The following is a 25,434-nucleotide window of genomic DNA, read 5'->3' on the forward strand; positions in this document are numbered from 1 at the left end:
TACATTTAATTATTGTCATGCAGTGTGACACACAGACTAACAAGGTCACAAAATTGGTGGTCAAATGGTAATCCACTCTTTCTAGTACAAAGCAATGCTGTGAGATTACATTTATCATATTATCTCTTTCTGAGCTCTATAGTCTACTCCTTTGGTCTACTGGTCTTTTACTGTGCCTCCTCCTTCTTCTCCTCTTTCTTCCTCCTCTTCCTCCTCCTCCATCATCTTCTCCTCTTCCTCTTCTTTTTCTTTTTCTTCCTCCTCTCCTTCCTCTCTCTCTCCCTTCCTTCCTCTTCCTCCTCTTCCCTCCTCCTCCTGCTTCCTCATCTTTCTGTTCACCTCCTTCCTGCTTCTTCTATTTTTGCAGTACCTCACATACTGCAGAAGGGCAAATTTTTCATCTATTTTTTTAAAAAATCAACTTAAGATGTTCATAGACATTTAGTCTCCTACATATATATTAGAATAAGCTCTTCAAATTCCTTAAAAATATCTTGATAAGGATCACACTGGATTTATAGATTTAGGAAAAACTGAAAGCTTTAAAATAAATCATACTATCCACCAGCATAGTATATCCTACCATCCAAATTTTTATGTCTGTTAGTAAAATTTAAAATTTTTATCTGTAAAATGTCTAATATACTTTTCTTCTAGATGAGTTACTAACAAAAAAGATATGTCACAGATCTATCATTGTTGCTGTTGTTATATGAGCAGTAATTTTACATATAAAATTTTTATTTCTTATTATTATATTCAGAATGTTCTTTGGACTAGAATTCTATGACTAGGGCTTGTTTCTCAAATAAAGGTGGAAGCACGTAAAGACAGACTTTTGTCTAGTTCAACTGTCTTTCCACTCTCCCGCTCAATATGAAGTAAGTACGTACTTAATATTGGTCAGTTGAATAGAGGGACTATGAAAATATTGGTTTAAACTAAATTGGAGGAACTGTGAAGTATTTCAGAATGCTTTGTAGATTACAATTCATGCAATTGTCTGACAAAAAATGCCATGTGATTTTTCATTTAAAAATAGATCATCGAAAAAGAACAACTGAAGAAATTCACAACCAAAAAACCAGTTCTACAAAGTATCCTGAAGGGCAATTTAGAAAGAGATAATGTAAATCACAATTCCAAGAACACCAACAGAAGGAAGCCACCGGACAGGGAAAGCAATTAAACAGGAAAGACAAGAAAACAACAGCAGGAAAACAATCTGACAAGGATGACCCAATATGTAACAGCTATAACCATCAATGTAAGTGGTCTCAATTCACCAATCAAAAGAAACATACTGGGAGAATGGATTAAGAAACAAGATCCAACAATATGCTGCATACAAGAATTATACTTAACTAGAAAAAAGAAATTCATAGACTGAAAGTTAAAGGATGGAAAACAGTGTTCCATGTGATAGGTGCCCAGAAAAAATCATGGGTAGCTATTCTTTTTGCAGACAATGTGAACTTCAAGCCAAAACTGATCAAAAGAGACAAAGAAGGTCACTACATACTTGTTAAAGGAATACTTCAAGAGGAGGAGATAATAATTATAAATAAATATGCATCAAATATAGGTGCACCCAGTTATATAAAACATATATTAACAGACATGAAAAATCTAATATGCACTAATACAATTGTAATGGGGGACCTTAATACCTCTCTGTCACAAATAGATCAACTAGGCAAAAAAACTGACAAAGAAATATCAGAACTGAACCAAACCTGTGAACAAATGGACTTAGTAATGTGTACAGTGTATTCCACCCCGAAACTTCAGAACACACATTCTTCTTAGCTGCACATGGGACGTTCTCAAAAATAGACAACATACTATTGCATAGAACATGCTGAGGTAAATGCAAAGGAATTGACATCATCCCACGCATATTATCAGACCATAGTAAATCAATGGCAAATGAAACCACAAAAACCCCATAAACACATGGAAATTAAATAACACCATCCTTAATAACCAATGGGTCACAGATGAAATTAAAGGAGAAACTAAAAGATAATATCAATACAATATACTGCAACTTACGGGATGCAATGAAAGCAGTCCTAAGAGGGAAATTTATATTAGTGAATTCTCACATCAGGAAAACAGAGTGAGTTCAAATAAGTAACCTAATGATGAACTTCAAACTTCTAGAAAAAGAACAAGTCATGTCTAAAGCTCATATGAAGGAGGAAATTATAAGGATCAGAGGAGAAATTAATGCAATTGAGTCTAAGCAAACAATGCAAAGAATCAATGAATTAAAGAGTTGGTTCTTTGAAAGATTAAATAAAATTGATAAACTCTTAGCCAACCTTACCAAAAAAAGGAAAGAAAAGACCCAAATTCATGCAATAAGGAAAGAAAAGCGTGACATCACAACAGATTCTGTGGAAATCCAGAAGATCATCAATACCTACTTTGAAAACTTATACTCTAATAAGATGGAAAACATCGAAAAAATGGACAGATTCCTAGATACATGTGAATTACCAAAGCTGAAACAAGAAGATATTAATATTCTAAATAACCCAATATTAGCCATTGAAATTTAAATGTAATTATAACTTACCAACAAAGGTCCTGATGATTTCACTGATGATTTCAGAAAATTTAGAGAAGATCAATTGCCAGTTCTCCTCAAACTGAAATAGAAAAAGAAGCAATACTCCCAAAATCATTCCTGGAAGCAAATATTATCCTGATACCAAAACCAGAGAAGGACTCGACGAAAAAAAGGAACTACAGGCCAATCTCCCTAATGAACATAGATGCAAAAATCCTCATTAAGATACTGGCAATCAGAATGCAGCAAATTATCAAGAGAATTATATACCACGATCAAGTAAGATTCATCCAAAGGATGCAGGAATGGTTCAACATATGCAAATTAATAAATGTAATATACCACATCAACAGAGCTAAAGACAAAAATCACATGATCATCTCAATAGATGCAGAAAAAGCACTTGACAAAGTCCAACACCCATTCATGCAAAAAAAAAAAAAACCCTACAGGAAATTGGAATAGATGGTCTTTATCTCAGTCTCATAAAAGCTATCTATGACAAGCCAACAGCTAACATCATACTAAATGGTCAAAAACTGAAAGCTTTGACTCTAAAATCAGGAACATGATGAGGATGTCCACTATCACCGCTCTTATTCAATATTGTTCTGGAAACATTAGCCAGACAATTAGAGAAGAGAAAGAAATAAAAAGGATAGGAACGGAAGAAGTTAAATTATCAGCATTTGCAGATGACATGATACTCTACAGAGAAGACCCAAAAAATTCTACCAAAAGACTTCTACATTTAATAATGAAATTCAGTAGTGTGGCTGGATATAAAATCAACACTCAGCCGGAGATTTAGCTCAGTGGTTTTTTGCTGCCTGCTGTGCAAGCGCAAGGACCTGAGTTCAATCCCTGGTACCAAAAAATACCCCCCCCAAAACAAACAAACAAACAAACAAAAAACACCACAATAAAATCAACACTCAAAAATCAGTATCCTTCCTCTACACCAATAACAAACTCACTGAGAGAGAAATTAGGAAAACAATACCTTTCACAATAGCATTAAAAAAATGAAATATCCAGGAATCACTCTAACAAAGGGAGTAAAAGACCTCTACATTGAAAACTACAGTACTCTGAAAGTGGAGATCGAAGAGGATATTAGAAAATGGAAAGACATCCCTTGTTCTTGGATAGGAAGAACCAATGTAGTGAAAATGGCCAAAATTATTATACAGATATAATGCCATCCTCATCAAAATATAAGCATCATATCTTACAGAATTAAAGAAAACAATTCTAAAAGTCATTTGTAACCAGAAGATACCTGGAATAGCAAAGGCAATTCTGGGCAATAAAGGCAAAGCAGGGGGCATCATAATCCCTGGGTTGAAATTATACTATAGAGCTACTTTGATAAAAACAGCAAGGTACTGGCAAAAAATAGACCTGAGAATTCATGGAACAGACCAGAAGATACAGAAACAACTCCAAACACACTCAGCCACCTTATCTTTGAGAAAGCGGCAAAACACGCCCAATGGAAGAAGGATAATATCTTTAATAAGTGGTGCTGGAAAAACTGGCTTTCTATATGCTGAAGACTAAAACTAGACCTATGTCTTTCACCATGCACTAAACAAAAATCAAAGTGGATCAAAAATCTAAATATAAAAACAGAACAAAACAAACAAACAAACAAACAAATCCAGAAACACTAAATTTCTGGAAAAGAGAATAGGGAGAACTCTTGAGGGCATAGGGGTAGGCAAAGACTCCATGAACAAAACCCAGACTGCATAGGAAATAATATAAAGAATCAACAACTGTGATCTCCCCCTATGAAAAAGCTTTTGCACTGCAAAAGAAATCACCAACAGAGTGAAGAGACAATCCAGAGTGGGAAAAAATTCTAGCCAGTAGTCCCTCAGACTACTATATAAAGAACTGAAAAAAATCAGACACCCCAAATATAAAGACCCAGTCCAAAAGTGGGCATCTGAAATGATTTCTCAGATGAAGTACAAATAGCAAATAAATATATGAAAAAATGTTCAACATCACTGGTCATTCAAGAAATGCAAATTAAAACAAGGCTAAGATTCCATCTCACTCCAGAAAGAATGGGTGGTATCAAGAAATCAACCAATAATAAATGGTGGCGCAGATGTGGGGAGAAAGGAACCCTTCTCCACTGTTGTTGAGAGTGTAGACTGGTGTAACCGTTGTGGAAATCAGTATGGAGATTCCTCAAAAAACTAGGATTAGAGGTCCCATTTTACCCAGCTATTCCCCTTCTCAGTATCTTTCCAAAAGAATTAAAAGAATCATACCACAGTGATATATGTGCACCCATGTTTATAGTGGCACAGTTTGTAATAGCTAAAGCTTGGAAACAACCCAAATGCCCATCAACCGATGAATGGATAAAGAAGATGTGGTTTTTCTATACAAGAAAGTACTGCTCAGCTGTAAAGAAGGATAAACTTGAAGCATTTATAGCTAAATGGATGCACCTTGAAGCTATACTCTTTAGTGAAATAAATTGCACACACATGGGTAAATATCACATTGTCCCTCTGGTGTAAGAAATTGAAAATGTAAATAGGAACCAAAATTTATAATAGAGATTGTGAAATAAGAAACAAATTGTTCAAAAGGAAGGGAGAACTACAGAGCGTGGGAGAGGGGGAAAGGAAGGAAGGAAAAAGAAAAACTTGAGAAAAGCAGAAAAAATGGAAACAGGGCTTTTGTAAATAAGGAAGGGGAATAGAGGCTGAAGGGAGGGGAAGGGAATGGAAAAAAAAGGAATCAAGATACATATGTAAAGGTACAAATTCCCTATGCTGAATGCAATCATTATGTAAATCTAAATTGTACCAATAAAATAAAAAATAAAAAATAAGTCATCTTACTGAAATAAAATATTGTTGGAAAGAGAAAATACAGGTTAATAATAAATGTATAGTTTTGACCTTTGAATTATGCTGCTTTCTATACCCTCAAAATTAAATTAAATCACAAAAGATAGAGGACAAAGGATATCTGAGTGAACAGAAACAGAAACAAATGAAGTAAGCTGTGGTTGGTGATAACTAATGGGGACCTACGGCAGACTTCTAAGATGATAACAATGTTCTAGATTTTGGATCTAGTTGAGGATTCTAGGATAGTGTTCACTTTGTAAAAATTCTTTGTGCTATATAATTATGGTTTTCGCACACTATATCCACAGTATTATGTAATTTAGAAGTTTTAAAAAATTAAAAATGAGGGTTATTACAGGAGGCTCACAAATGATATAAATGTATATAAAACAATATGGTGTCTAGCCCATAATAATGGCACTACTTCTCACTGTAAGTCATGCCTATACTAAGCACCCTTAAGATGGTCTCACTGAGTGCTCAGAAAGGTCTTATGAAGTAGTTACTATTACCACCTGTATTTTATGTATGAGGAAAATGAGGCAAAGTTTTTAAATAACTACCCGAAGTCATACAGTTAAAAGTGGCAGAAGCACTATTCAAACCCAGGCCACCTGACTGCAGATTCTGCATTCTTTATCACTATGCTGAATTACCATTCAGTAAATAGTACTCTTATGAAGCTCTGTGTGTATGTGTGTAAACCTTAGAACCCCAAAAGTAAGGCACTCCCTGACTGATAATCTTCTATATTTTGTCCTATAATGTTCTATATTTTCTTTTTTTTCTTTTTTTTTTTTTAATGGAGGGAATCTTTATTATGCCAGCAGGCCTAGTAGAGTTCACACTCTGACGTCAGAGCCCAAAAGAGAAATGGAAGCAACCTTATATAGCAATCTATGAGGTAGGGGGGTTGGGTTCTCGTAGCACATATACAGGAGAGGATGGGTGGAGTTAACAGAACATCTTGAAACATCCAGCAGGAACATCTTGCAGCTCGAACTGTTACATTTAGGAGGCCTGAATGGTTACATTTGCAGTGCAGGTGGCTTTAATAAAATACCTTATGATCTCGGGCAAAAACATGGGATGAGAACAGACAAAGGCTTGCGTGTTGTGCATTATTTCTCTATCATTTCCCCCTTTTGATGCTCTTACATAAGCATAGCCCCATATGGCATCACTAGTAGCTAGAGTTATAGTCTAGGTGAGCTCTCACTAATAGTTGACACACCACACCGATTATCTTGTGAGAGCCTGAATCCAGTCTTGGAGGAACTGTGTGAGGCACCTAAACAGACAAAGGGCCAAATATCAGCAAAAGGAACATGAGGACTAAGGTCCTGAGCAGAGGGGCAGACCATGATGTTCAGTTACCCCAGGAAAAACTCCAAAACCCACTGGTTTGGTATTGCTCCCAGCATTTGGCAGCTCTGCCTTGGAGACTTTTTGCAGCCTGATGAATGACCCAATCTGTTAACTTAGGAACAACACTCTTCCCCAAGAAAGATACAGGTATCCCACTCCCTTTTCTGCTGTTAAAAAGTCTAAGGCAGTGGTTTTAAAATGTAACTGCAGCTAGAGTCTATTTCTATAGGTCTATTGTAGAATTAAGAGATTTTTTCTAAGCTACTGGTTAACTCTTGAGACGGTGACTGGTGAGGGCTGCTGCAGTCCTTATGCCTGTGACTCCCATCCCAATTCCTGAAGTTATCCCTAAGCTTATTATCAGGGGTATCAGGAATTGAGTTCAGTGTTGTTGGGTGTGAGCCTGGACTGAGATCGGAAAGTCAGTGTCTCCAGGGGCAATATCTTGGGGCTGAGATAGACTAGGGTGCAGGTTCCTGTCCAGGTGGCAGGGAGGAAGAGATAGGCAGAAGTTCCACAGAGCCAGAAAATGCCAGGAGAAAACAGATGGTTGTGGACATTATAGTGGTGTACGATGGCTAAAGATAATGAACTCCATTATCTTCCTCCCATCCACTCAGTGTGAAGGCTAGGGCTGCTCTCATAAGAGGGGGCACCTGTCCTGTGAGTCTGTTGGGTAATGCCTTGAGTTTTGTTTTCCCAGTGTAGGAGGAGCCTGGAGGTTCGGTAAGAGTAGGCAGGTGGAAGGGGTTGGTGGTGTCATGAAACTCCAAAAGAAGTCTCCCAGGTAGGGGAGCTCATGTCCCCTACAGAAGTGGGATCCCACATTAACCAATTGTGAGATGTTGAATCTGGGCAGGCTGGTGAAGCAGTGTTTGTGTGTACCCAAGATTGGTACATCAAGATGATTGCAGGGAGGGTGTAAGACTAACATGAAATTATAATCAGAAGGTAGCAGATGCCCTAGTGCTGAACAGTACCCTGAGATAGCAGAGGGGCAGAGACTCCCCAGAGGGGAGGACCGTTTTATGCAGAGGAGGGCTTGAAAGGTGAGTTTTATACTGGTAGAGATGGGACCAAATATGGGTCAGTGTGAAGATGCCTGGCCCTGCCTGAGAAAATCCTTTTTAACTGTAGCTGTATGCTTGGGGGAAAGAGTTTTTAAGGTCTAAGTTGGGGTGATATGCTAATGTACTTTCACCTGTTCTTTTTCTTTTCTTTTCTTTTTTGGTACCGGGGATCAAACTCATGACCTTGCACTTGCAAGGGAGGCGCAGTTCCACTGAGCTACAGCCCCGGCCCCTGCTAATGTAGACAGTGACCAAACTTGGGGTGAGACAGGACTGGACTCCATGGAGGCCGAGGAAGCTGAAATGCATAGCCAACAATCCTTTACAAGACTGGGACAGGACTAGTTTAGTAAAGCATGGACCAGTTCTAAGGTATTACAGAGGTAGGGAGGGTAGTGGGTCTGAGTCTTATTGTCCCAGGACTACCACCATGGGGAACAATAGCAGCATCAGGTTATTGGCACCAGCTATTATCAATTAGGTCAGGGGTGAGCAACTTATCTTTAAAGGAAACAGAGAACACTGATGAAACATCCTATGCAAATGACAAAAATGAAGGCTAGAAGAATTCTACGGGCAACTTCCTAGTCTATTGGGGCAACCACACCAAAGGCCATCAGCAAAAATTAAGGTAAGCCATCCAAAGAAGCCTAGAAACCAGGGATAATGACAGTACACAGGATCTTGTGAATGGTGACCTGAGGCTTCGGCCATGCAGAGACTAGTCAGCTTTCAGTGTGACCACAGCAGGGCTGTTATCTGTTGGTGATGTCTCTGAGGTCAGGTTGATTCCCAGGGTCTTCTGTTTGAGTCAAGTCCTGCAGGGATTCTTAGGGTCCAGGTGCATTGTCCAGGCCCCACAGGGAACTCTGTGGGGGCCTTTCTGAGCCTCGAGTGACGGACCCACAGGACAACTCCTGCAGTCGGGGTGACTAGTACCAACAATGTAAGTTCCTGTCCAGATAGATCGAAGGGGTTCCTTTTTCCAGTCTTTAACCCAAACTGAGCCCCCTGGTGTACGGGGTACCTGAGGAGACTGGGATCCTCTCAGCAACGATCTTATGAATTTGAGAAAATCCTGCCTAGGGCCCATAATTCTGTAGTTAGATTGCTGTCTCCCAACTATCTGATATCCCCTCTGAATGCCCTTATTATAGGTGGAAGTCTTCCAAACAAAATCTCTTAAGGGGAATACCCTGACAGTCTGACCCGGAGTAGGATTAGGGATAACATGTCAATCCAGGCCTCTGAGGTCTCCTGACACATTTGGCTAGTGTGGTCTTTAAAGTGTGATTTATGCTTTCTACTTTCCCTAAGCTTTAGGGTCTGTAAGTTGTATGGAGGTTCCATCTGATCTTCAACAGGTCAACAAGGGTTTGTACCACTTCGGCCATAAAAGCTGGCCCATTTTTACTCCCCATCATTAGGGGCAGTCCGTATCGAGGGATGACCTCATGCAACAAGAGCTTCACAACTTTCCTGTGCTTTCTCAGTGCTGGTGAGAATGGCTTCAACCCACAAGTATGTGCAGACAATGACCAACAGGTATTTCTTTAGCTGATAGGCTTTTACTTCAGTAAAGTTTAAGTCCCCCAAGGGTGTCATCCCAGTATACTGTATTCCTGGGGCTGGATTGAGTCACTGCAGGGAGTTGTTCCTGGCACAAAGGGATGACAGCCAGGAAAGCAACAACAGAGCCTCAGAAGCTGCTTTTCCCAGATGGTTTAAACTGCAGAATTCTTGAACTACAGCATATGCTCTTGACTGGGGTGTGAACATCCTTTAATCTGGCAGAGTCCACCATGCACTGGGGCCTTTGAATCCCCTTTCTTGTTGGGCCCACTGATTTCCTTCTGGGGCATACAGTGGTTCTATATTCTGGCAATCTTTAGAGAGTATGGCCAATTCTGTGGAAACAGTCTGAGTAGGTTATCATTGTGTGAGGAATGGCAGCCTTGCTTGCTGCCTGCTCTACCAGCTGGTTTCCTCGATGACAACGTCTTGCCCCTTTTGGTGTCCCCAGCAGTGTATGATGGCCACTTTCTTAGGTTCCCAGATAGCTTCCAAGGGTTGTAATATCTCTCTTTTATTTTTGACCCGTTTACCGCCTGCTGACAGTAGTCCTCTTTCTTTATGTATGGCCCCATGGATGTGGACTGTGGCAAAAGCATATCTAGAGTCAGTGTAGATGTTAACAGTCTTTCCTTTTGCCCACTGGAGGGTTCCGATGAGCACCCAGAGCTCTGCTGTCTGTGCAGACCCCCCCCCTTTGGGAGGGGGTCTGCCTCAATGATTTGGTCTGTAGTGGCTGTGTATCCCACTACTGATCTCCATCCTGTATGAAGCTGCTACCATCCATGAACAGGGTAGCATCCTGTCTGGGCTCTGGTATCTCAGTGAGGTCAGGTCGACTGGAGAACAGCTCTTTGGTGACTTCTTCACAGTCATGGTCTGGAGGCCCTTCCTTTTTTGGCAGGAAGGTGGCTAGATTTAAACACTGAACAATCTCTAAAGTAACTCAAGGATTTTTGCAAAGCAGCCCTTGGTACTGTGTCATCCTGGCATTTGATAGCCACTTATGTCCTTGGTTATTCATCAGAGAGTTATAACAGCATGGGGGAAACTTTACCCAAGTTTTGTCCCAAAGTCAATTTGTGTGCTTCTTTAATGAGGGTGACAGTTGTAACTAGGGCACAGAGCCAAGAGGGTCATCCAGCTGCTACTGTATCTAACTGTTTAGACAGGGCACTGGCCTCTGCCAAGGCCCTTCCATTTGAATCAGGATTCTGAGCGCTACATAGTCTTTTTCATAAACAAAGAGATTAAATTCTCAGCTCAGGTCCATCAGTCCTAACGCTAGAGTGTTGATAAGGAATCGTTTGATCCCTTTGAAGGCTGATTCCCTATTGAATTTCTTATTTTAGAGGCTCCCCCTCAGGTCCAATTAGGGCAGTATAGAGGGGCTTGGCCTTTTCTGCAAACCTCAGGATCCAGATTTGGCAAAAAATGGCCACTCCCAGGAATTCATGGAGTTTCTTTTTATTATCAGGTCTCAGGAGAGAGCAGATGACTTGTTTTCTCTCCATTCCCAGGGAGCAGTGTCCCTTGGTTATGATGAACCCCAGGTACTGGGCAGAAGGTCAGCATATTTGTGCCTTTTTCCAGGACACCTTGTAACCTGCATCCATAAGCAGCTGCAGAAGGGCCTGTGTCCCCTCCCAACAATCCTGTTCATTTTCACGTGCCAGCAAGAGGTCATCTACATATTGGAGCAGAGTACAGTTTAATTTATCTCCTGGGAAGGCAGTTAGGTCAGCAGCCAGGGCTTCCCCAAATAGTGTAGGAAAGTTTTTGAAGGCTTGAGGAAGTCTTGTCCAGATTAGCTGTGTCTTTTGCCCAGTATTGGGGTCTTCCCATTATAAGGTCAAGAGAAGCTGGTTTTGGGGGCCCAGCCACAGGCATAAGAAAGCATCTTTAAAATCCAGAAGGATGAACCAGACCACTTGAGGCTGGAACAGGCTCAGCAGAGCGCAGGGCTTTGGAACTACTGGATGCAGAGTAACTGTGGCATTGCTGATTGCCTAGAGGTCCTGTACCTATACCACTTGGTATCCATTTCCAACTTTTTAACTGGCAGCAGTGATGTGTTCCAAGGGAACTGGCATTCTCTCAGAATGCTTGCACCCCTCAGCCAGCTGATGTGTTCCTGGATCCCAAGTTGTGCCTCTCTGGGTATACCATATTGTCTCAGTCTGACAGGCTTTGCCCCAGATTTAAGTTCTTCCAGGATTGGGGCCTGATTCTTGGCCATCCCGGGTAGGGACTTTTTAGCCCAGACCTCTGAAAATGTCCAATAACTCTGGGGGGTTTATTTCTTCCCAATTAGCACCATGTAATTTCCATTCCTCCTCTCTGGGGATGGTTACAGACAGTATCAGTACCCTCTGGGCACCTAGGGTCAGGTTGGCAGGTCCCTCGAGGGTAAACATTACATGCGCCCCCAGTTTAGTCAATAGGTCTCTTCCCAGGAGAGATTTAGGGCACTCAGGCAGATATAGGAACACATGGATCACTTCATGTCCTCCCAATTGGCAGGTCCATGCTTGGCAAAATAGCCATACCATCTGAATTCCAGTTCCTCCCACGATGGTGTGTCCCTTTGGTCACAAGGGAATGTTAAGCCCCTATGTTCAACATGAAAGTCATTGTTTGGCCCCTGTCATATTGACTATAGGCTTCTGGGGGCCCAGAGTGAGAGAGCCTGGTCCTTCCTAATCTGATTCAGTCTCTGCAGGTCCAATCAGGCTAGGCACTGGTGGTTCAGGTTGGTATTGAGGGCTGGCATGACTGGAGGACTTCTGACTAAGTGTGCTTCCCTTTTGATTGGGGCACTCATTTTTTCTAGTGTCCAATCTCTTTGCAATATGCACATTGGTCTGGACAGAAGGGGGTCTCATGCTGGGATTCGCAATCTCTGCTGGCGAAGATCTTTGTGGCTACTTCAAGCAGTTGAGTGGTGTTCATGCCAGGGAAACCCGCTAGTTTCTAGAGTTTGTGGCAGGTACCAGTAACAGATTGGGCTACAAAAGCAGCATTGACTATGCACTAGTTTTGAGGGGCCTTCAGGTCGAAAGGCATGAAAGACACAGAATGCTTCACACAGTTGCTCACAGATGTCTCCAGGCGATCTGTCTGGCTTTTGAGCTACTGACGTTTGTTGGCTTTTTAGTTACTGACATGTTTGTTGGCTTTTTAGCTCCAGCATGGACTGGCCCGCCCATGGCTCTCAATATCGCTTGAGAAAGGCTTGTCTGGCAGGGGTGTGAAAGTCTCAATCCAGCTTGGTATCAGGAGCTGCAGTTCTTGCCCATTGTTCAGGGTCCATGGATCCCCCCCGGGGCCTATCCCTGTAGGTATTTTTTGGCCTAGGTGAAAATTCTGCATCTCTCCTTACTGTTGAAGAGGGTGGGGAGCAGCTGGCGACAGTCATCCCAGATGGGCAATCTTCCATCTGGAAGATGGATTCCATGAGGTCAATGAGGGCCTGAGGCTTTTCTGAGTAAGAGGGGGTATGCTATTTCCAGTTCAGAAAGTCAGCTGTGGTGAAGGACTGGTAGTAGAGAGTGGTATTTCCAAGCTGGACAGTGCTGTCGTCCAGGGTGCAGAGCAGAGGTCAGGTCTCATGGATAGGCAGCTGAATAGCAGAAGGCTGGGCTGGGAGAAGGTATCTGATCAGAGGAGTCTCAGGAAAAGCGTGTCACTTGTGATGGTGGTAGGGCTGGAGGCTGGTGCAGAGAGCGGTGGATAGAGAAGGGGACTGGCTGGATACAGAAATGCTGGAGGATTGAAAAGTGGACTGTTTGGAGACATTGGCAGCGCTGGAGGTGGCTCAGCCACTGGGGCAGGTGGTGGCAGATCTAAGGGTGGTGAAGGGTTGGATGGCAGTGGACTGTCAGGCAAGGCTAATATGGGAAGCACTGAAGGGGTCTAAAGAACATAAGGTGGGGGCTGAAGGTCTTCTTCCAGGTCACCTTGATGAATGATCTTGTCTTTTCCCGGTCTTCAGATCAGATTACAGGCCACAAAAACCTGACTCTGTCCCTTCCTATTCACTTAAAATTGGACCCACGGCGGGAGTTTCTGAGCAGCCTCTGGCCAGGAGTCAATATAAGGTAACTGGTTGGGGTGGCCTTGCTTATCAGTGTCAACTCTCCATACTACATGCACTGTCTGGATATCTAGAGTTCCTTCAGAGAGCCACCCTACATTGAACTGGGGCCAATCTATTTCACAGAAGGCTCATAACCTTGTGGGCTTCAGTTTAACTCTATATTCCCCACTAAATCCCTTCTTAATTTTTTTTTTTTTTTGGTGCCAGGGCTAAATCCCTGACCCTTCCTTCTTAAAATTTTTGACCATACAGTTTAAGACAGCAAGCTTAGTGGGTGTATTGACCATGGTGTATGTAGTGTCCCTTGAACAGAAATACAACAGACAAGGGGAGAGAGTCCCCCAAAGGAGATCACTCAGGTGCCCACCTGGCCGTGTCCTTCAAGGGAACTTAGCCATGTCTTGGCTAAGGTGCACCCATAATCCCAGGACTGGTAAACCTCCTATTACAGGAGGTGAGTCACTGTTATGCTCTATGATGGCGCCACAGAACCACAGGTTAGGGACCACTCAAGAATCCATAGCCAAAGCTGTGGAGCTGTACAGGCCAGTTGTCACAAGCCACAAACCCTTTGCAATCACCCAATCAGACAATCATTTAAAGTTTAAACACTACTCCCCACTTTGGGAAGAATCTTAATTGGACTCTCCATTCTGAAACTGTGGAGGTGATCAGTCTCCCTTTCTATCCAAAGGGACTAACCTGACTTGAGATGGGCCCTGGGGCTTTACCTTGTCCTGAAGTCCCAGTGGTGAACCAGTCCACCTCTCCTCCAAGTCCAGGTTAGAGGCATGAGTGCAACCGGTGGGTTCCTTCACCAGTCAAAAGAGGTCTTGCCAATTGGGCAGGGGCGCGACACCTCATTCTCCCACAGAGGGCCCCCATCAGCTGCTCTCCAGCTCCATCCAGTGGCTCAAGAGGCCAGCATGGCCAGCTTCCCATTCAGGGAACCAAATGTTATAGCAAAGTGCAACAGCTCAGCAATACAACCAAGTGTTACAGCTATCAGGTCTCTGGAGGCAAAAAAATCAAGAGGCACTTGGAGAGATGGAGGGAACCTTTATTACGCTGGCGAGCCCAGAGGAATTCAGACTCTGAAGCCTGAGCCCCAAACAGAAATGGAAGCAAAATTATATAGAGATCTATGGGGTAGAGGGGTTGGGCTAACATGACATGACGGCCAAGCTCCTTTACCAAAGCAGAAGGGAGGAGTTAACAGAACATCTTGAAACATTGGGTAGGAACATCTTGCAGCTTGAACAGCTACATCTGCAGTTAGGATGCTTGAACGGCTACATTGCTTGAACAGTTACATTTGCGGTGGAGGTAGCTTTAACAAAACATCTTATGATTTCTGGCAAAAACATGGCGGGGGGGCTTTAGGAACAGACAAACCCTGCCATGTTGTGCATTATTTCCTTATCAATACCATATCACCAATATTTTACAATCATCATTTACCTTGAGGCCCATCTGGATTTCCAAATTCTTCCCAATTTTTTCGGGACTCTTCATCTGTTAAAGCTGCATAAGCTTTTGCTATCCTCATGAGCATAACTTCATCACCTCCTTTATCTGGATGATATTTAAGTGACAGCAAATGATACTGTTTCTTAATTTCTGTTATTGTTGCTCCAGGATCTTAATTTAATACTTCATAAGTATTGTATTCTTGATATTCTCGGTCTGTTTTGGAAACTCTGTATACAAGGAATAAGAACAATGCCCATCCTGCAAGCAGAACTATTTTTTTTACAGTGGCAATAATATTTGGCTGGGGTTTTAATAACCACAAACGATACCACATACATGTTCCATATACTTTTCTGATATTCTTTAATCGAATTTGCTCGGCATTCTGGTCTCGGGGCCAGAGGTAGTATGTGGCTGGGATCACGATGAGCCCCACGAAGGAGGTGAGGAAGTAGAAGAAGGTGTTCCAGCTGTCATCGTACTGAAACTGCTGGCCTGCCATGGCTCCCCCTCCTCCTCCTCACTTCCCTCACCGCCGCCACCACGACCCTGCTCTGCTCCCCTCTCCCAGCGCCCTGGCCCCCTGTAGTGTCGCTGGAGCAGCCACCGCTGCTGCCTCTCCTCCCCGCCCCCACGCTACTCTCTCTGACACGCCGCCTCCACCGCCACCGCAACCAATGTTCTATATTTTCAATCTGGAAGCTCTAGAGAAGAAGAGTTCTGGATCTTGTTGTCCCGTCAGATTGCTATAATGGTTCTTCCTTTCTGCTTTCCAAAATGAGGAGTCAGAATAGAACCCATCTGTCTTGAAATAATTTTCTTACTAATCTCAGATTTACAGAAAAGTGCAAAGAGAGCAGAGTTGTGGTATACTCCTCATTCCTATCACCTGGTTTCTCTAATGTTAACATTTTGCATAACTACTGTATATTTACCAAAACTAAGAGATTAACATTGGTGTGAAGCTATTGACAAAACCCCATACGTTATTCAGATTTCATCAATTTTTATACCAATGCTCCTTTTCTATTCCTAGACCCATTCTAGAATGAATGCCTTATGACATTTAGTATAATGCATTTAATTTTTAAAAATTATGATGAAAACATGTAATATAATATTTGCCATTTTAACCATTTAAGTGCATATTTTAGTGATATTAAGTACATTTACATTGTTGTGCAACCATCATCACTATTCATCTCCAGATATTGCTCATCTTCCCCAATAGAAACTAGTAAAATACATTTTTACAACAGCAAAGAAAACCTGTAGTGCAGAGTAGCTTGAGCCAAACAGAAACATCACTATGAAATTCAGAATTAAGTTGCAATGAGACCAGAAAAAGGGATTGAATTAGGGAATTCAATTATATGGGAATTATATGGGAACCATGGAAACAGCTAAATATGAGCAGTACGTGTAGGAAACATCTAGATTGAGTTAATGGGAAGCCCTGTTAAAAACAAATCTCTTGGCAATAATAAGCAAAGCAATCCATTTCAGTGAAATTTATAGCCTGCACAAAAACTACTGATTTTGAGAGGAGACAGTTCTGTGAAGCCAATGCAAAAGTAAACACATACATAGGAGCAACAAGGAGACTATATCCATTTTCAGAAGGCAATCTAAAACCCATCATTTGATGTTCTGTCTGGCAGTTACCCATCAATGTGCATGGTACCTAAGTGAGTGATCAGACTATTAGTATGGATGTCTCTGGTTGTCCTTATAAACCCACCCACATACCATTTCATGCATTCTCTACCATCAAACAATTGTCAGAAGACTATAGTCAAGTACCTGGTACTGATAACCTTATAATATGTAAAGAGCTCACATAGCAATTGCCACAAGTATTTTACTACATAAAGGAGAAAAATGGATCCATACGGTGGCACATGTCTGTAATCCCAGTACTTGGGAAGTCAAGGCAGGATTGTAAATTCAAGGCCAGTCTGGGTTACAGAGTGAGACCTTGTTACAAAACAAAACAAAAGGCTAGACTTGTGTTTCCAAACCTTAGATATAAGAAATTTTTTAAGATTCCATATTTGTATGTGTTCAGCTTTCAAAAAGGAGGAAGACTCTCCAGATTAGAAGCATATCAGATGTTCTTAATCAGTACTTCTCAAACTATATTGAGTCTATGAATCAGCTAGGGATCCTATTAAAAAGCAGGTTCTGATTCAGTAGGTTAGGGCAAGACCCAAGTGTTTGCACTTGAAACAAGCATACAGATGAGGCTGAGGCTGCTTATTTAATTAATTGGTTTGGTGTACATAAAACGGACTGAATGGTGGCCATCCCAAATTCACTTATTGAAGCTCTAACCTTACATGTGACTATACTGGAGACAGGGTCTTTACAAAAATGATTAAAGTTAAACATGGTAGATCCCTGATCCAATAGAACTGATGCCCTTACAAGAAGAGCCAAAGTATGACCATCCTATAAAGCCAGGAAGAGGGCCCTCATTAGAAACTGACCATGCTGGTACCCTGGTCTTGGACTTTCACTCTGTAGAACTGTGAGAAAATAAATTTATATTGTTTAAATCATCCAGTCTATGGTATTTTGTTATGGCAGCCCAAACTGATTACAGTAGGACAGATGGTCTTGTCATTGAGAATTTTAAAAGTTCCCCAGATGATCCTAATAGACAGCTAAGGTTTGAAAAGCTCAGCTTTAAATAGCAGTTGAATTGAATGAAACATGAAAAGTACAATCACTTGTGCACCCATGTGAACACAAAAGCTACGAAATATGCTTTGAGAAATCTCAACACATGTCACCAAATATTTATAGGATAGACACCAGCCCTTCTCCTATTAAAATGACAAGGATATGGCTGTCACACCCAAAAGTTGGGACAGCTTATGTGATGTCTATGATATGATTTGTATTTTCTGTTTGTGGACCTAACCATGGCATATGATCCTCTTATTTCAGTGGGCAAATAAGAAATCTTGTGAAAAATGTACCCTTCAGATAGTTCATCACATTTTTGCTTCTTTCACAAGAGAATGATAGAAGAGCTGTCAAAACCTTCTCTGATTACACCAAGCAAGGATGCATTGCTGTAACATGTAAGTCTTCACTTTTAACCAACATTCTTAGAGTTTAGGTGCTCAGAATCAACATTGAGTTTGGTTAGAAAAGAACAGATTTGATTTGAAATATTTCCAGAGCAAAACCAAAGGATTAAGGGAGATGAATCAAGGACTGTGTGCACTGCTGGCCACCAATCATAAAAGCATGCCACTGTAAACTCCATTTGCTTAGGCCCTGCTTCTGGTATTGACCAAGAATACAATTCCCCATGACTCAGGCTCAGGGTACCTAGAAACACAGAGATAGGCACTTGACCTACTGAAGGGCACAGCTGCTGACCAACTGATCTCTAGGGTGGCTCCTAATCATGGCACTTTCCTTGCATTGCTATAAAGGCTGAGTGAGGATTTTCAATGAGAAGTGCTTTGGAAAAAGATTCAGTACTTGTGCTCACAGAAGAGTGATTAGGTCATGGGAATGTGTGAAGGTGCTGAAGTGGTTGGGATGAGTAAGCTTTAGGCTGGTTCAACTGTCCTAACTACCATTTCTTTTCCACATGCAAATAGTCGAGAAACAATGAAAATTCCTAATAGCTCCCTTGGTTTTATACTTTTGCTTGTTAGTTCCAGGTACTCATCCAAAGAAAAGCCAGCCAGGATTGACCCAGAGCAAAGAGATATCTGTTTTCAGACACCTTTCAGATGTACCCTGGCTACATAAGCAAAAAGTAAAATCAAGGTATTCCTGGGGATGAGCCATATGCTACAAAATTCAGAGTTCTCACACATTCTCTCCAAACCAATAACTTGGCTGAAGTAGGGGTTTCTTCTTTAACTGAAAGAAAAATAAATTTTCTGGGAATAAAATCACTGAAGAAAAACACTTCACCAGAACATGTGAAAAAACAAAACAAAACGAAATAATCAAAACACTCTATCACAAACTTTCCAAGCTAGTTTAAAAGAAGAGAACAAGAGGACTATTTTAACAGAAGGATGCATGCATACACATGAACAGATCAGTCCAATAACATTCTGAATGCCTTTATTTAAGGAGCTTCCTTCACTAGTCTGCATTTTGATCCTCCCTCCCTTCCAGGCAGGTTTTTGTCATTAATTAGCTTGATTAAATGGTGCACCAAGCAGAGGTGACACCATATTGTCAGCATTTATAGGAATTACACTGAAGAAATTCTGGTCCAGTGGGTAAAGCTGAAAAGCTGGATGTATCTGAACCTCCTCTCACCTACTCTCCAAATGCTGTGGCTTATTGGCCAGTAATTTTGCATTTAGCAAAACTTAAACTTCAGACCCAGCCCATGTGAAAATGATCATGTGCTCCAGCCACACAGAGAAGACAGAGAGTTGCCTATGAAATAAACTTTTGTGGTTATCTTCACATGAGTCACCTTGAATGACTCTATATTTCACTATGTAGATGGAGTTAATAAACAAGTCTTATACCCTGTCCTCAAAAGGTGCACATTTTAGCAGTGGTTTAAAACAGTGGGTACTTACTTCACTATAATCTGAATTTAGTATAGGTCTCAGTGACCTGGAAGAGGAATATTCAAACTCCACAGGCTAGTATAGTCTGGGGCACCACTCAAGTGATATTCTAGATTTTTCAGAAAACCAAAAGCTGGAAGAGGAGCCATGAATTGAGAGGTCAGTGCAACCTTCTGACAGAAGCTTTCACTAACATTTTAATAGACTGCATAGAAGCAGCCAAGAGGTAGATAAACATGTCAAATACAGGCTGCTGCTGTCTCTCTATTCCTTTTTCCTCTCGGTTTCCATGGCACTGATCACTTGGGTGCCTCTAAACAACTGGGGGAAAATGATTGTGTTTGCTATTTCAAAAAATTTCTGAGACAACACATGCTCCATCTGTATTTTCTTCACTTCTTTCACATGTGATAGTTGCAGATTTGGGTTGGAATTTTAGCAATATCATGAACATGCACTTGCTGGATAATCCTGGACATATAACCTGTTTCTCAGTTTTCTTATCTTCTGCATGAGGTTAACAACACTTACTTGTTAGGGTTGTTGTAAGGAGTAGATGAGATAATTCATTTCTATCAGGTGAAGTTCTTGGCTGCAAACAATAGAAGTCAACTTTACATATATTACCCAAAAAATGTGATTTACTAGAAAGATATAGAGCAAAGGTGGCCAAATTTTGTCTGTTAAGGACCAGATAACAAATAATTTAGGCTTTGTAGGCCATACTGTATGTGTTGCAACTACTCAACTCTGCATTATAACACAAAAGCAGTCAGAGACAATACCTGAATGAAAGGACATGGCTGTATTCCTATAAAACTTTATTTAGAAATAAAAAAGACGGTAGGCCAGATTTGTAGCTTGCCAATCTGTGACATAGAGATTTCCAGAACAGGTGGAGGAAACTGTGGGCAAGATAGCTAGAAGAATCTGGCCAAGGTTCATCACCACAGCTACTACTACCATTGTGACTGAGTGTGGTCTCATCATTTTAATTTCAGTTACTTAAGATTGAAATTTCCAGGGAATACATCCTATTGGCTCAGTTACCCAGGACAGGGAAAGGACTATTTGGCCTCCTTTGGCTTCCACGGTGAGAGGTTGGCCTTGCTTTACACTAAGACTTGTGCAATGGGAAATTCTTTCCAACTAGAAGAGGCATTTAGATGCTGAGTAAAAATGACAAATACTCACTATGCCCCATAAAGTTGTTGACACATTGCTTTGCATGTAGAAAATATTGATGATTATGATTATGGTGATGATTTTATCATTAATATCAAAGCAATAACCCAGCACATGATCTATGTGGGTGCTAGTCCTTTTTTCTGTTCCTTATTTTCTCCATTCCCTTGCTACTTTCCCCTAACTTACTTCCCACCCCTCTTTTTTTGTGTGTGACAGGGCCTTGCTATGTAGCCCAGGACAGCCTCAAATTTGCAATCATCTTGCTGCAGCCTATGGAGTATTAGAATTACAGGCATGGGCCATCATACACAGCCCATTCCTCAATTTTGAGGGGTAGCATGACACAGTTCTCAAGGCACAGATTCAGAAGGCTACTCAGTTTTGAATCATTACTGTAATACTTCTTAGCTGTGTAACCTCGACCAAGCTGCTTTACCTTGTTTCTTGTGTATAAAATGGACTGCTGAAAATAACAGCACCTGCCTCAAAGAGGTTGGACTAACTGAATCAAGTTATATAATGTGTTTAGAACAATGCCTGGTAAGTAAATGTTTACTATGGTTATTCTCTCTCTTCTCATAACTGCCCTGATCCCATTGCTTCAGCTCCCCAATATGTCTCCTATGCAATTGTTTCCTAAAACTTTATCCCCATATATCTTACTTGTTTTAGATATTTTCTTTTGGAATGCTGGACTGTCATCCAAACAAGTTCATAATTTCAAAGAATCATTGCCTTTCTCCCAATACTCAAAGTTTGAGCCCTCAGTGTCATCCTTGATTCCATCCCTCCCTTCATTTGCTATTGATCATTGAGATCTGCTCATGTTTCCCTTGAAATGTCATTTGTATCTATTTTCTCTTTTATATTGCCATAACATTTGCATTTATAGCATAAGGTTTTGGAATAACTTAGTAACTTGTCTCCTTGATTCTATTTTCTGCTGCCATCACCCCCCACTGCTGCCAATTCATTTTGTATACAATGACTAGATTTAGCTTCCCAAAAGATTAAAGTCTACTGACTGACCATTAAGCTACTGGAAAGCTTTTGGCCCTGTTTTGTACCCTGAGCAACTTAAACTGAGGTCTATGAATGGGCTTCAAGAGGGTCCATAGACCACTGAACATCCCTGAAATTAACTATAGGAAAAAGTTGAGCACCTGCACATGAATTTCTGGGGAGAAGAGAGGATATATAGCTTTCAGCAGATTCTTAAAGGTTTCTACGGTCCCAAAATGTTTAGCTGATGTTCTAAAGTGGTGGTATTGAGAGTAGGGGTACAAGTACCCCAGGGGAAGTACAAAATATTCCTTCAGGTTGTAAGAAGAGATATTAGAACATTTTTGTTAATTTTATTACATCATCCAATATAACTTTTGTGTGTGCTTTATAAGTATTAACACATTAGTATAACTATACAGTTTATAAATAAATATACATAAATTGGGAGTATGCTATTTTTATGATAGGGATATATGATCAAAAAGGTTTTGCAGATGCTGCTGTGAAAGAGCAAATAAAAATGTCTTTTCACTTTCTCGTCTGAAACTATTTTGTCCGACTATCTCTTTTATGTGAATCCTCCAAATATAGGTTCATTGTATGTATAGACCTTGTTTCATGTACCTCTCTTTACACAGCCTATCCTCTTCCTTTTTCTATGCATGTTAAAATTAAATCCATTTTTCAAGACTCCAAGAAATGTCCCACCTCCATCAAGGGGCCAATTCTGAATGGTCCATCCACTACATCACTCAAAAACTCTCTCTGGAGCACTCATTATGGCACTTAAGTAAACAGATCTTAAATGTATATGTCACATATTTTATTGATTTATCTCTCTCAGAAAGCAAGCTCATTAAAGGAAGTTTATGGAAATAGTTTTCATATCCTCTAAAGGACCCAGCACAGTGGCTGAACTAGTGCTTAATAGAGACTTGCTGAATGGAGACAAAACAATAAACTGGTCAGAATGCAATGGGAAATAGAATCCTCTGATGTTTCTACCAATTATACAGTTATTAATTGGCAGATGAGTGAATTCACATGAAGTAGGGGTTTCTTCAGCAATTGCTGACAATATAGAAACCAGCGGTCAAAGGGTAGATAGCCTGATCAAAGAAAATCCTGCTTAGTCATTTAGAAGCTTTATACTTCTAGTCTATTTCCTCAGGGGTCCCAATTCTCTCTTGAGACTAATTTGACAAATGTATCTGAGGGGAAAAGTATTAATGACTCATAATGTATTTAATGCTTGACTTCATTCCAAATCATGGCTGCACTCAGAGACCTTCATTAACAAGATTAGATAGGGAAATCTGGGCCTAGAATTTCCTCATGTTTTTAATATCACACCCGAAAAATGAATAGGCAGCAAAGGATAAATAGGGCATCAGGATTTTTGTCACCCAAAGAGATGAAGTGCCTGCTGAGGTCAACATGAGCACTAGAGGTGTATTTTCTCCATTCCTCTCCAGTGTTATCTGCCTCCTGTGAACCTCCTCCTTTCCAGGAGCCTGCAGTTCTATAAAATATAATCAGTGATTAAATACCCTCCACTGCAAAGTTATACATAGGCTACAGTGACTTGAAAGACATGGAGCTTGAAAAACAGTACTTCAAAATCCAAATAACTCTAATTTCAAAGCTAGATTTATTGCAACGGGTCAGGCATCCTCTGGCTGTGGAAATGTGCAAATGAAACACCACAAATGTAGAATGTCATTCCATTTTTGTCTGTACAATAGAAAGTCTAGAGGATCAAGGAAAAAGCCAGCTGGCCAGGGAAGGAAACTGTAGCTTTCTAAGCAATTTCCAATTAGTTTAGAAGTATTAGTTCTCTATAGAGCACTGTATTTCACTTCAAGTCTTTTGGGTTGTGGTGAAGAAGTTCTGACAACTGAAAACAAAGATTAAGACTCCTAATAGGAAAGGGGTTTTGGGGCGCCTTCTGTCCTGCTGCTCCCAGCCCAGATGTAGGGGCTTCTGAGCCACCGTCCTGCTGCTCCGGGTCCAGAGGAAGGGGCTTCCCGACCACCATCCCTCCCTCTGCTCCCAGCCCAGAGGAAGGGGCTTCTGGGCCACCATCCCTACTGCCACTCCTGGCCCCTGTCCCACCTCTCCCAGCTCAGAGAAGGTGATCCTCACGGGCGCCAACAGCACTCCCCTGCCCTCCCAATCGAAATGAGAAAACACATAAATAAGTCTGAAAACCAGACTTCCAGATCACCTACAGCAACCCCGAAGGGAAATGAAATGGAACACTCTGATACTCAACCACCTGGACCCACTGAACTGGCAACAAAAGGGGATCTGAAAAAAATGAAATCAGAAATAATTTCTCAGATAACAGGAGAGATTGTGCTCCTAGTACAAGACATGATTAATAAATCTAGAGAGGAGCTCAGGAACATGATGGAATACCAACATAGGAAACAAATGGAATCCATAAAACAGATGCAAATAGATTTCCAGGACATGAAAAACTCCACTGAAAGTCTACACAGCAGAATGAGCCAATGTGAGGACAGAATTTCAGATATAGAAGATAAGATTGCAATTAGTAACCAGGAAAAGAAAAATTGCTTCAAAATTATAAGGGAACATGAGAAATCAATCCAGCAGCTGCTAGATGATGCAAAGAAGAATAACATAAGACTGACTGGACTCAATGAAGAAACAGGAGAGAGTGCAGATGACATAAAAAAACTCTTCACAAAAGTAATGGCAGAAAACTTCCCAAGAAGGGGAAAAGAGCTTGACATACAGATAAGTGAGGCATATAGGACTCCAAATAGTCTTGCTCAAAAAAAATCTACACATAGGCATATAGTTGTTAAGATTCCAGAAACTCAACAGAAGAACAAAGTTCTACAAGCAGTTAGAGAAAAGAAATAAATCACATACAAAGGAAAGTCTATCAGAATCACAGCAGACTTCTCAACACAAACCATCAAGGCAAGAAGAGCTTGGAGTGACATAATCCAAGCCCTAAAAGAAAACAGCCTCCAACCCAGATTGATGTACCCTGCAAAACTATCTTTCAAAATGGATGGAGAAAAAAGATACTTTCATGACAAAGAGCACCTTAGGAACTTCATGAATACCAAAGTAGCACTCCAAAGAATTTTACACAATATCCTAGGAACAGACACTGAGGATCACAACCCCAGGAAGCAAAGCAGAATGAACCCATCTGGCATGATAAGAAATTAAATGTAGAGGGGGAGAACACAACAAAAAGAAAAAGTCATGGCAATGACAAGTCAATACGTTTCAGTTATAACCATCAACGTTAATGGTCTCAATTCACCAATCAAAAGAAATAGACTGGCAGAATGGGTCAAGAAGCAAAACCCAACAATATTCTGCATACAAGAAACACACTTCATTCAAAAGGAAACTCATAGACTGAAAGTAAAAGGGTGGAAAACAATACTCCATGTGACAGGAACCCCCAAAAAAGCAGGAGTAGCTATCCTCTTTGCAGATCAAGTAGATTTCAAACCAACACTGCTTAAGAGAGACAAAGAAGAACATTACATCCTTGTAAAGGGAAGAATCCAAGAGGAAGAGATGACAATCATAAATATCTATGCACCAAACACTAGTGCACCCAACTATATAAAACAAATACTAA

The 25,434-nt window shown here is 40.9% G+C and overlaps 1 protein-coding gene across 4 annotated transcripts in view; it reads right to left on the bottom strand.

Moving 5' to 3' along the window:
• Nucleotides 1-25,434, bottom strand: part of Col4a6 (collagen type IV alpha 6 chain) — a 416,524-nt gene that overhangs the window by 127,751 nt on the left and 263,339 nt on the right. The gene's annotated exons all lie outside the window — the stretch shown is intronic.

This window comes from Heterocephalus glaber, unplaced genomic scaffold (assembly GCF_053883595.1).
Source record: "Heterocephalus glaber isolate CG9 unplaced genomic scaffold, H.glaber_assembly_v1.0 deba00001613, whole genome shotgun sequence".
In the NCBI taxonomy this organism is placed as follows: Eukaryota; Metazoa; Chordata; class Mammalia; order Rodentia; family Bathyergidae; genus Heterocephalus; species Heterocephalus glaber.